Source organism: Micromys minutus, assembly GCF_963924665.1.
Source record: "Micromys minutus genome assembly, chromosome: 4".
Taxonomy (NCBI): Eukaryota; Metazoa; Chordata; class Mammalia; order Rodentia; family Muridae; genus Micromys; species Micromys minutus.
The window spans coordinates 49,444,417-49,456,798 of record NC_137973.1 but is presented as its reverse complement, the minus strand read 5'-3'; the positions used below and the strand labels follow the sequence as shown (position 1 = coordinate 49,456,798).

Genomic DNA, 12,382 nt, shown 5'->3' with positions numbered 1-12,382 from the left:
GGAAGAAAAAAAAATGGTCTTTTCTTTTTAGGCATTTCTCTCTACCGCTAAATCTTTTCTGTAACTTTCACAATGTACTAATTGATCAGAGTGCCTGGTTGATGAGCTAATTAGATTTCAGTAATTACATCATGGCTTTACCCAGTCATTCTTTCACTCCATAAACATTGAGTGAGCTCTGACTGTCAACAGTGTTACAGATAGACGCTAACCCCACCACTATGACCCAGAACCACAGCTGTAGTTTGCCTTTGGTCCCAAGATCCTCTGTTCACTACACCTATCTTCAGGAACATTCTCTCTCATTTTCATGTTGGAAAAGAATCTTGTGTAAGTGTGAGTTGGGAAGTGGAAGTCTGCCCCATTGCTGATTAATGTGTGAAAGTCCATTTTACCCACCCTCTTACTGTGAGACCTTTAGGTCATTTTTGATCCTTTCCATTGTGGCTTTTTTGTTCACATTGTTTCAGGTTCATTTTAGGAAGCTAAAAATACTCTAGAGAATTTTATTGCCTTGTTGTTAGACATCAAGAAATTATAGTCATCTGTTGAAAGGTACTCATTATACGAGAAGGAATATTTAGAAATGCAGAGGCATTTGTTCCCTGGTTTAAACTCCTGTGTCTTACTAGAATTCTGACCTTGACTGGAATAAAGGTTGTGCTTTTCTGATAACTCAGAAAGTTCCGTTGACGGTAACCTGCATCTCTGAGCATAGCCTCTTTACACACTGTGTGTTTGACGGTAGAAAGCACAGGAAGTAGTGGATGATGGGGAGGTGCTCAGATGAAAGGATGCTATTGAACTAAAGAAGCCACCCAGCCCCCTAATTACAGAATGCCAGAGGCCGTGGAGTGTTATCACAGACCCTTCAACACTAATTCTGGGTACCCATTATGGCCTTGGTTTCATTATCATCTGGGTTATAGCATTCACAAGGCTTGTTACTCCTTTTGTTTTATGTTATGCTTTTGTCTTCATTATCTGAGCATTTTCCCCCCTGATTATTGCTATATTAGCAGCTATCCATTTGAATATTTTTTTAAAATTCTGTGTCTGTGTGTGTGTAGGTACATGTGCGTGCCAGTGGAGGTCAGAGCATTGGGTTCTCTGGGAGCTAGAGTTATAAATGGTTGTGAGCCATTTGACCTGGATGCTGGATCCTCTGCTAGAACTGGATTTACTTTAAACTGCTGAGCCACCTCTCCATCCCTGCCTCCCCCCCCAGTTATCCATTTAAATTTTCTACTGATTACAATTTTCTACAAAAGTCTATTTTGATTGCTCTTTTAAGTGGCCATATTTGTCATGTGGGCTTCGTTGAAATGTCTGAGCTCCCAAACATATTAGGTATGTTTTACTGTTGTGATAAAACATCTCGATGAAGATGAGTTACGGAAAGAAGGGTGTGTTTGGCCTTACAGTCCCAGAGGGATAATGGCTCATGATGGCAGAATGGAGGCAGAGGCAACAGGCAATGCAGGTAGACCATCAGAGGTTCATAGCTTAAACCTCCAGCCCTGGCAGACACAGCTGAGTAGGCTTGGCAGATGGCTTTTAAACATCAGTGCCCGCCCTCTAGTGATGTACTTCCTTCAGCTAACCATATCACCTAAAGCTGCCTGAACAGCAACAACTAGGGGCTAAGTATTTCAAATGCCAAAGACTATGAGGGACAATTCTCATTGAAACCACCATAACTGTATGGACTGTATACTTCACGATTCCTAGTGCTGTTTGTCGGGTCCACCATTTCTGTCCACCATTTCTTTCAGTCAGGGTCTCTCACTGGCTTGACACTCATCAAGCAGCTAAATGTACTGGCTGTTGAGCCCCAGGAATCCAGATATCTGTCTCCCTAGTACTGTGATTACGAGAGTATCTTGGCGGAACTGGGGGAGGAGAAACAGTAATCATAATATATGGTAAAAAACTTCTCTTTTCAATAACAAGAGGAAGATCATAAATAGAAAATAAAGTCTCATGCAAATCATTCCACAACAACAACAACAAAATCTACCCTGCCCCCCAGTCCCAAACTAGGATAGCACCATGCCTCACTTTTTTTGTTTCATGGGTTCTGATGCTCAAACTCAGGTCTCCATAATTGTAAGGCAAGCACTTTACCAACTGAGCCATCTCTCCTTGGGTCTTTTCTTAAACCAGCTTGATAAGTTTTGTTGTTTATTTGTTGGCCTTGATTTGTAAATGTGCCAAAGTCTATTTTTTCCCCCTATTGTATAAAAAAAATAAAATCTCCCAGAAACTAAGACCCAGGGATGTGTTTTTAAAGCCACATCCAGGAAGCATTGCATGAAAAGGTTGACTAGGTGAGGAGGTGAGATGGGGGTGAATAACCTGGTTCTTGTTGTTGGTGTGTTGTGTTGTCTTTGTGAGTTCTTTCCTCATTAGGTCCAGAAATGTAACTTGTCTGCCACACTCATCCTGCCCCACCTCTTGTGCACAGTTTTCAGAAGAGGCTTGAGTCTCTAGGTATAGGTCAGCGTTTCCCAGAGTTTCTCCAACTTGTCTGCATACTTTAGAAGTTTCAGGACGCTACTGACACTCAGGTGCCACTACCAGAAGTTCCGACACAGTTGACCCTGGCTGAATTCTGAGTATCAGATATTCTATGTGACCCTAACATGTGAACTTGTGGCCACTTAGAGAGCTTCTCTCTCAGGTGACAGTGTGAATGCTGCCCAAGTGAAATGAGCCAAGTTTAGAACTACTCTTCATGGGGATTTGAAAGGCATATTCCTATTGAGAAGATTTGATCCATGTCGGGGAAAAAAATGAAGCAACATGTTTAACCTGCAATTTTCTGGAATACAGATTCACTCCTAATGAACAGGCAGCAGAACTACTCTTCCAGAACATTCTAAAGCAGGTTTCCTGAGCCACACCTGTGGGGAACAAAATGATCCCTTGGGATCAGAATAATTTGCTATGGTTTGTATAACTGTTTTTGTGCTGTTTCCTAAGAGTCTGAGAAATAAGTTGGCTTATTAACTTTTTCTTTTAAAAAAAAATATAATGTGAACCAGAATAACCAAGCTTTCTCAGAACAGCCTGAGATCAGTCTTCCTCACCAGGACACAAACACCTCCCACTGACAGTCCTTAGTGACACTGACTTTGCAAATAGACTCTTAGTGTTTGTGTTAAGGGAGGTGTTTGTTGTGTTTGGGGGATGACCCTTAGTGATGATTTGGTTGCTGAGTTATGAGGCTGAGCCTTAATGAGAAATCTCAAAAGCAATTAATTGAGATCGTGGGGCATGTCAGAACCTGTAGTTCTTTTAACAAAGGTTCAGAAGGGTCAACCACTTAGCACTTGGCACCAGGATACTTCTTCTGAAGCAAAGCAAACATATGTCAGGCATTATTATCAAAACATACCAGATATGTGCTGGCTCAAATACGGCATTATGATTTTCTTCAAGGTTTGTTTAATGATTAACTCTTTACTTCAGAGGGTAACAGCTCTTTAACTATATATATATTTATATATTTATTTATTTATTTTCCCTCTTGAGTTTCAAAATGTGGAAACAAACATGACTTTCATGATGACTTTCATGATGTTCTTTTTCTTCGTTTTTTTTTTTTTTTTTTTTTTTTTTTTTTTTTTTTTTTTTGGGTCTGTCTGTTTTTGAGACAATTTAGGCTGTCCTGGAAGTTGTTGGCCCCAAACTTACAGAGACTGATCTTCTTGCCTCTGCCTCCAGGGTGCTGAGATTAAAGGTGTGTTCCACTGTACTTGGCTAAAATGTCCTTTTCATTCTCCACTGTCTCACTGCGTTTTGGAGTCTTTAGGGTCAGTGCATGGATGTTTCATAAATCATTGATTGTGGTGCTTAGTGTTGGAGAATCCAGTGAGCTTTGACAACTGTCTCCAGTCTGTTCTGAACAGCTGTGCTGTTTTATGGAGCTTGGAGATCTATGAAAGATAGAGTCTTAACAGGTTTCTCTTCTTAAAACAATGGCAGTTAAACACTATTTACAGAATCTGAGACCAGAAACAACCTTTAGGGTCTTTGTGACCCTTAAACTCAAAGGAGGTGATTCCCTCCCTCCCTCCCTCCCTCCCTTTCTCCATTTCAAACCATCAAAACAAAAAATCACAACATGTATTGTGTAAGCTGGTTCAGACTATTTTCCCCACTGTTCCTACTTTTATGGCTTCTCATTACTGGTACCAAACTTTCAGCAGCAGGGTTAGTCCCTAACCTTTGTGTTCCTTCTGTGTCTAGTTGCCAGCTTCAGCTGGGTTGGAAGGAGACTGCAACCACTTACCTTTATGACGACCTGGATTATTTCTTTAAAAGAAAGGCTGTGGGTTGATGAGATGGCTCAGTGAGTAAGGGATTTCTTGTGCAGGGAGGAGGGTCTGAGGTGTGATTCCCCAGAACCCATGTGTGTGTCTGTAACCCCAGAACTGTGGTTTAAACATGGGGTGTGGAGACAGCAAATCTCAGAGCTCACTCTAAGTTTAGAGAGAGATGCTGCTTCAAAAACTAAGTGGAAGGCAGTGGAGACATGACTCAGCCCTTAGCAGCATTTGTTGCTCTTGCAGCAGACCCAGGTTCAGGTTACCAGCACCCTCATGGCAGCCCATAGCCATCTAGGATTCCAGTTCCAGTGGACTCAAAAGCCCTCTTCTAACATCTTAGGGCTCCAGGTGCATGCACTCACATGTAGGCAAGACATTCCTACACATAAAATTAAAGAAAAGTTAATAATGAAAATAAGTTAGAGAGCAGTAATGAAAGATGCTAAATATTTATATCTGGCCTCCACACATATATGCACACATGTACACGTATGACATGCACTTGCATGAAAAATTGTATTGTTTAAGTGGGTATCAGTCAAACATTGATGAGAGGTGCAGAGCAGAGCTTTGTGACTGTCTTCCTGGCATTATAGCTCGCTCTATACAGGTTCTGTCTTGTTATTTTTCTGTGACCATTTAAGCCATAAATGAAACCAATTTTTCACCTATTTCTACTTATTTAGATGAGTCGAATGATTTGTATGAAGTTGGATGTTAAGTCTGAAAAGTAGGAGCCTGTTTCACCTTTGGCTTCCGTACAGGTTGTAAGCAGCTTTGGTCCCTGCCCCCACAAGGTCATTATGTTTTGCTCTTTCACGGGCAGCTGTGTTCTCTCCATAAAATTGTTTTCATCTTGGTGGTCTAAAAGATACAAGCAGTCCACTCCGTCTTTCTCTGCAGCTCCTAGACATATGCAACAAATTTGTTCGGAGCTTGGACATTCTCAGATATAATATCATGTAAGATAGACCCAACAGTGTCTCGTTCTCAGGGACTGTATAATATAAGGTCATACAATAGAGAAGCATACAACATAGACACAATAGTGTCTAGTTCTCAGGGATCTTATCATATAGGATCCTATGATATAGATGCAAAAGCTTATAGTTCTCAGGAATTGTATAATATAGGATTATACAATATAGATGCAAAGTCTCTAGTTCTCACGGATCATATATAGTATCATGCAATATAGGGCCATACAACATAGATACAATAGTGTCTAGTTCTCAAGTGTAGGGCTGTACTGTCCCATATGTGCTGCTGAGCACTTCAACCTAGTCAAGTCCAAGTTGAGACTGATTACAACTGAACTGAAAAGGGTGGGGCAGGATGGCTCAGTGCATAAAGGCACTTACAGCTAAACCTGATGGACTGAGTCAGATTCTTAGAGACCCACAAGATGACAGGAGGGAACCAACTCTAGAAAGTTGTCCTTTGACAAGTGCACAACATGGTACATGTATACACCCATGTAAGAGATGCATGGTGCACGCACATGAACACACCACATAAAAATACATTTTTAAAAAGAAGAAACAATATAACTATGTTGAATAGGTCCCAAAATGATAACATATATTTAGCTAAGCAAAATACATCAATAAAATTAATTTGGCTATTTTTAAACGGTTACAAAATATGCTAATGTGTTTGATTCTGTTTTGTGACTGTCACCTACATTTTTTAATAGGATATTAGTGATTGGGTATATTATGATCTGAAAAATAGTGTATTAGTATATATTTAGCTTTGAAATATTAGTGATTCCCAGCAACTAGATGGGTACAAAATTTTTTGAATGAACTCCTGGTGGACATACCATTTATTCATTTTCTTCATTTGCCCAACAACATGTGCAATATAACTGTGTGTACAAAACTGCACTGTTTATTTTCTGGGTAAACGGACAGTGGACATACTTTCTGCTTTTAGGAGGCTCACAGTTTTGTGGTGATCGAGGTTAGTTAGGTCCTGCTTAGAGAAGTTCTTAGGTGACCTTTGAGAGTTTCCAGTATACCGCTCTTCAAATATTTCCTAAGGACTTGTTATTCAGAGCCTTTGCAGAGACTCATGAGCTCACAGCACGAATAGATGAGAGTCTTTTGTTAGTATCCACTGATCTGTTCAGTATCAAGGTTTCTCTGTGTGACCCTAGCTATTTTGGAACGTACTCTTGTAGACCAGGCTGGCCTTGAACTCACAGAGATCCTCTGCCTCTTGAGTTCTGGAGTTAAAGGTGCCATCACCATCTTTCTTTATTTCTTTGTTTCTTTCTTTGTTTCTTTCTTTCCTTACTTATTTATTTTTATTCTTGAGCGGAGTCCTGACATTGTAGAGTCGGCATTGTCTCCATTCTTCACTTGGAACAAATTTAGCAGCAGACATGTTTTCTTATGAATTCGCACCTCACCCCATTAACCTTCTGAGTGGCTTCTTAAATTCTTAGGTTACAGGAAGTGGTGTGTCCCAGACAAACTTGGAGGAGCGTTCGCTGGTGCTCATGTGAGTGCAGTTATTTGTCAGTGAGCAATCGATTCCTGTGAGCCTATGAAAGACAAGTCTAGGACCTGAGGAAAATCAGGTCCTTTCATTTACTTACCTAATTGTAGATAGCGATTTTAGTTTTCTTCTCTTTTAAAAGATATGTATCTATTTTATGTATGTGAGTACACTGTAGCTGTCTTCAGACACACCAGAAGAGGGCATCAGATCCCATTACAGATGGTTGTGAGCCACTATGTGGTTGTTGGGAATTGAACTCAGGACCTTTGGAAGAGCAGTCAGTGCTCTTAACCACTGAGCCATCTCTCCAACCCCACCCCCAATTCTAGTTTATGTGTGTGTGTGTGTGTGTGTGTGTGTGTGTGTGTATGTATGTATATATGTATGTATGTATGAATGTGTATATGTACATACACACACACAAATTCTATTTTCCTTTAAATGAAATACAAAGAAAACAACAAACAAAACAAAAAAAAAAGGGAAAAGAAAACCCCAAATTAAAACAGTCTAAGTTGTTCATAGTTTTCAGATTTCATTCATCCGTTTTTCTGTTTAACAAATCTCTACTGATGCTCTCCAGATCAACCCAGGCTTTGGTAACCACTCAGGTGACTGTTAAACCAGAAATTACTTGTAGAAAGCATTGCCAGAAGGGATGAAGTTTAGAGGATGCACAAGGCTGAGCTACATTTGTGTTTGGATGTCTCTGCACCATGGTTGGCTGTAACATTAGTCTCCTTTATCGAAGGCTAGAGACACAAGACTGTCTTCAGCAGCAACGGTCGGTTAGATGCTTTGGGTGTTAGGTTTTGTGTTACCTCCTGAATTAAGAGCAGCCTTGGGCTCACTCATTTTGCAGAGTCATGTATGATGTGGTCAAATGATCATGACAGATATGACTTAGGGCTATAGTTTTCCTGGGTATCAAGGTGTGTGTGTGTGTGTGTGTGTGTGTGTGTGTGTGTGTGTGTGCATTTCCTATTTCCCTCTGAGGTAAGTAGGAAAATGCCTCAAGTCCTCTTATCTCCCTCATGAAATATTTGGTTCAACGAATATGAATAAGAATGAATGAATGCATGCAGGAACAAATGAATGATGAACCAAACCAAGAGTTAAGCCAAAGGTTGGGGCCTGTAAGTGTGAGAGTTAAAGTGGTTTTATACATTGTTACTGTGACAAAAAAAAAAGTCTCTTTTGTTTGTCTGAAGCACACCTGGTTAGTACATGTGACCAAGGAAGAGAGACAGGCCTGGAACATCGCCACCTTTAGCTCTGTCAGTCAACGCTCATTGGTAGAAAGGGCAGAAGACAACGACCATAAACAGGCAGAAGGAATTTGAAATTAGTTCCTGTTATTGAGAAAGAAGGCATTAGCCTACTTGAGTTAACAAAAGGAATCCTAAAATACTATAGATAATTTTCTTGATGAATGCCAAGGGCCTTTATTTAAACAAGTAATTACAGATATTTACATATTATCTATTCTGTACCAGGTACTAAGGTGCTATAGATGAACAATAAATGTATAGATCCAATACTATAATGGAGACAGTAGCCAAGAACCAAAATAAACATACCAGGATATAATTTCAAATTGTGATTAAGTCCAGTGGTTGGGAGTCTGGAGACCTGATGTAGCCCTAAGTAGGGTTAGAGATCTCCAAGAGCCATGATTTTTGACCTGACATCAGAAGGTTTACAGAGACGCCCTAAGGAGAGGTAAGAAAGAGGCACAAGTACCAGCTTAGACAGAGGTCCTGGGGAGAGCCAGATGTGAGCTGCCAAGGGAGGGCCATTGTGTCTGGGCACAGTGAACAAACCAGGAGGCAGGGAGCTGAAAGGCAGGTAAGGCCATCCACCCCAGGGCTGTGGTCCTGTTGATTTTAGTTTTATCTTGAGGACAACTGGAAGTCAGTGAAGAGATGTGCTTTTAAAACAAACAAAACAAAATAAAACAAACCCATTCCACCTTCAGTGAAGGGAACTTTTAAGACTGCCTAGGTAACATTTGGAGATGGGAGTAGAATTGCTTTCTGGAGACCCCGAGAGGGAAACAGGGACACAAGTTGGAGGAGCTTGAGGGATGCTGGGAGTTGTAATTTTTACCTATGGTGCCAGAAGGCTCAATAATTGTTGCTATTGATTTTGGTGTAGGGAAAGATTCAGCACCCCCCAGCCTCAGCCTCCACTTGGAAACAGTCTTTGAACTGGCTGTGTGGCTAAAGATAACCTTGAACTTTTGACTCTTCTGCTTCCAGCGTGATTGCGGGTGTGACCCACCAAGCCCAGCTTTCTCAAGTGCTGGGATCCAATCGAGGGCTTTGTACATTCTAGGCAAGCCCTCTCCCAACAATGTTACATCCCCAGCCCAAGAGAATTTTTTCCCACACAATGAATTTGAGGCACCTAAATGGAAAGGTGGCTAGTTATACTATTTCAAAACATTTTTTTGGTGGTGGGGGGTTGTTGTTTTGTTGTTGCTGGTTGTTTTGTGTTTGTCTTTGCTTATGTTTTTTGAGACAAGATCTTGCCGTTTAGTCTAAGCTGGCCTCAAACTCATAGAAAACTTTCTGCCTCACTTTCCAGGCATTGGGATGACAGGCACAGGCTACTACATCTGGCTGCTGTACTGTTTCAGAGTTCTAAGATGGTCTAACAAGAGATGTGGGGGCTACTGGATAAAAGCATCTGTAGGTTGCTTCTCTGGAGCTGTTCTAGATGTAATGAGCGCCTGGACTTGACAAGATGCTGGAGCACACATATGTGTACATTATAGGTAGAGATTATGTATGTTTGGAAGAAAGAACATTTTTTTGCAGGAGTGGTCCTAGTGCTGGCAGGAGGTAGCATTGCTCCTGTGGAGTAAAGTCTTTCCACTTCTTTAGTAAACTTTCAGATCCCATGGGAGTCAGTCCCTTCAATGTCACTTCTAGAAGGACCCAGTGTGGCCACTTCTTCAGCCGCTTGAGAATTTTTCCACCAATAGCTTAGTATTGAATCCTCTTGGTTTCCTAATGTATTTCCTATTTATCTACCTGATGTGCAGTTTAAAGGCTATAATGTCTGCCCCACCCCACCCCCATCTTGCTTGATTTGAGAGACAGAAAGCCTTTAACAAGAGCAACTCAGTATATGCATGGGTCAACCGTCACTGGTGTTTGTGTGTATGTGTGTGTGTGTGTGTGTGTGTGTGTGTGAGATTTGGCCTTCACTGCCCTATTACTTCCCTGCAACTGTGCACAAGCCAGATACCCCTAAGAAGCCCTTTCTCTCATGCCCATTCTGGGGACAGATTTGGGACATGCTGTTTCTATGATGCTCTGTGCACTGAACACCTCTCAGTCACCGGCACTGTAGGCTTTCAAGGCTTGTCATCTGCCTTGGGCTGGAGGGTGGGCTTAATATTTGTTTCCTTTATTCTTTTCCAGTTTGTAAACTTCTGTCTTTTTAGCCCACAGTGACAATATCATGTCCCATCCCTGACCATGGCATGCTAACTTCTCCACAGTTCTTCGTTGCAGATTTGACCACCCCGTCACCATAGCCTGCTCATTAGTCATTTGTGGTGGGGCTGTGACAGTACAGGGGATGTCATGAGAGTCTCAGCGTTCTTTGCAGACATTCAGACAGCCCAGGTCAGGAGTACCTTATGCTTATGCACTTGTTCAAAAGCACACTTGTCTCCAAGTCTTGGAACTATGTTTCCTCCTCCTTTCAAATGCAAACTAGTTCTGTGGGTGTGTGTGTATATGTGTGTATGTGTACACTGGTGTGGATGAGCATGCACATGAAGGCCAGGGACAACCTTGGGTATCCTTCCTCTAGTACCATCTCTTTTTTTTTTTTTTGAAATAGGGTTTCTCTGTTTAACTCTGGCTCATTCTGTAGATCAGGCTGGTCTTGAACTCACAGAGATCTGTCAGACTGAGACACCTGAGTGCTGGGAATAAAGGAGGGTGCCACCACTGTCTGGCCCCATCTACATTTTTTTCTGAGACAGGAAGAGAGCAGAGAGAGAGCAGAGAGAGAGAGAGAGAGAGAGAGAGAGAGAGAGAGAGAGAGAGAGAGAGAGAGAGAGAGAGAGAGAGAGACGTACAAGGTGAGCACATTCACACCCGAGCTGTCTCCTTCCCCAGCCCTCAAATTAGTTTTATTTTATATTTTCAAATTTGAAGCAGTTGTAGCAGTAACTTGAGACCTAGATTCACCAGGAAAACTCAGAGTCGGTGAATCTGGGTAAGAAAAGCATTGTGCTTTTATTTTCACCCACCTTCCGGTTTCCGAGACTGGATTCAAGCACCCATGTCGGAACTTTGATAGAGCAGGAACAGCAATGTGGCTGTCGTAATAGAAATCATGGGCATGTTACTATCACATTACTCTCGCATCGTAAGATATTATCTATACTTATACCTTCTTGAAAATTAAAGCAGATATCAGATGTGACTTTGGTGGGTGTGGCCCAGGGAGTTTATGCCTGCCAGGGGAGCACACACTGCTACTCACCCTCACCAGTTAAAAACCACACGTCAAGGTATTACAAATTCTGTTTCTGTATTTTCGTTACCTTTCTTCCATTTTTGTTAATTTTATGTTTTTTTTTCTTATGTACCTTTATGTACTGAACAATAGTTTAATACATAATGGGTCTGTAGACATCAGATCACTGGGGGTGGGGTGGGGGTAGGGGTGGGGAGGTGGTGTTTGCAAAGATAATTGAACCTGCACTCTGAAGAGGCCATTGTGTGCAAAGGCATATGTATTCCTATAAACGAGTATTTCCTCTCGGATCTCAGATCGTACCTGGAAAGGGACCTGTTATGTTTGGATGTGTGAAGTCAGGTATCACTTAAAAACAGCATGGACAAAAATCAATAGAGCCCCTGTTGAAGTTTGGTCAGGCCTTCCCGTTCACACTAGCTAACACGGAAGTGTGACAGCCTAAGAGATGTTTCTGTAAGTTTCGGCAGGTCACTTTTTATGCTATGTTATTGGATACTGAAACTCCGTGTGTTTTTGTGGCTTAGAAGCCATGGGACCTAGAAACTAAGTTTCAAATTCCCCAGGCTAGTTGGTGATATAACACTCGGTTTTATGTTGACTGTGTGTGAAAGGCAGGGTTCTTCCGGCACCCTCCCGGGATGCTGCCCTTGAGCCAACCTTGGTTGGGACATTTGACTGTACCAGGCTCAGTGCTTTCCATTTCTCTCTCTTGGGTCAGCAGTGGGGCCCAGCTGAGGGACCGAGAAACTCAGGGTCAAGTTTCTTGCTGTGGACACTTTGGAGCACTGCTCCCGTTAGAGCTCCAGGACCAGTTCTTGCTTAGCTGACCCGAACTTGATACTTTAGTTTTAGGTTGCCTGAAACAGACCTGAGTTAAGGTGCTCTACAAAATAGTCTGGAGTCCTCAGTTTTTAGTACAGTTTTTAATTTAAGCATTATTTTTAACTAGAAACCTTGTTTGGGGCTGGAGAGGATGGCTCAGTGGTTAAGGACATGTATTGTTCTTGTCGAAGACCCAAATTCAATCCCCCTCA

At 41.7% G+C, this 12,382-nt stretch overlaps 1 protein-coding gene across 4 annotated transcripts in view; it reads left to right on the top strand.

The window, feature by feature from the left end:
• CDC14A (cell division cycle 14A) overlaps nt 1–12,382 on the top strand; it is a gene marked incomplete at both ends in the record, with an annotated part of 147,093 nt that overhangs the window by 57,257 nt on the left and 77,454 nt on the right. The gene's annotated exons all lie outside the window — the stretch shown is intronic.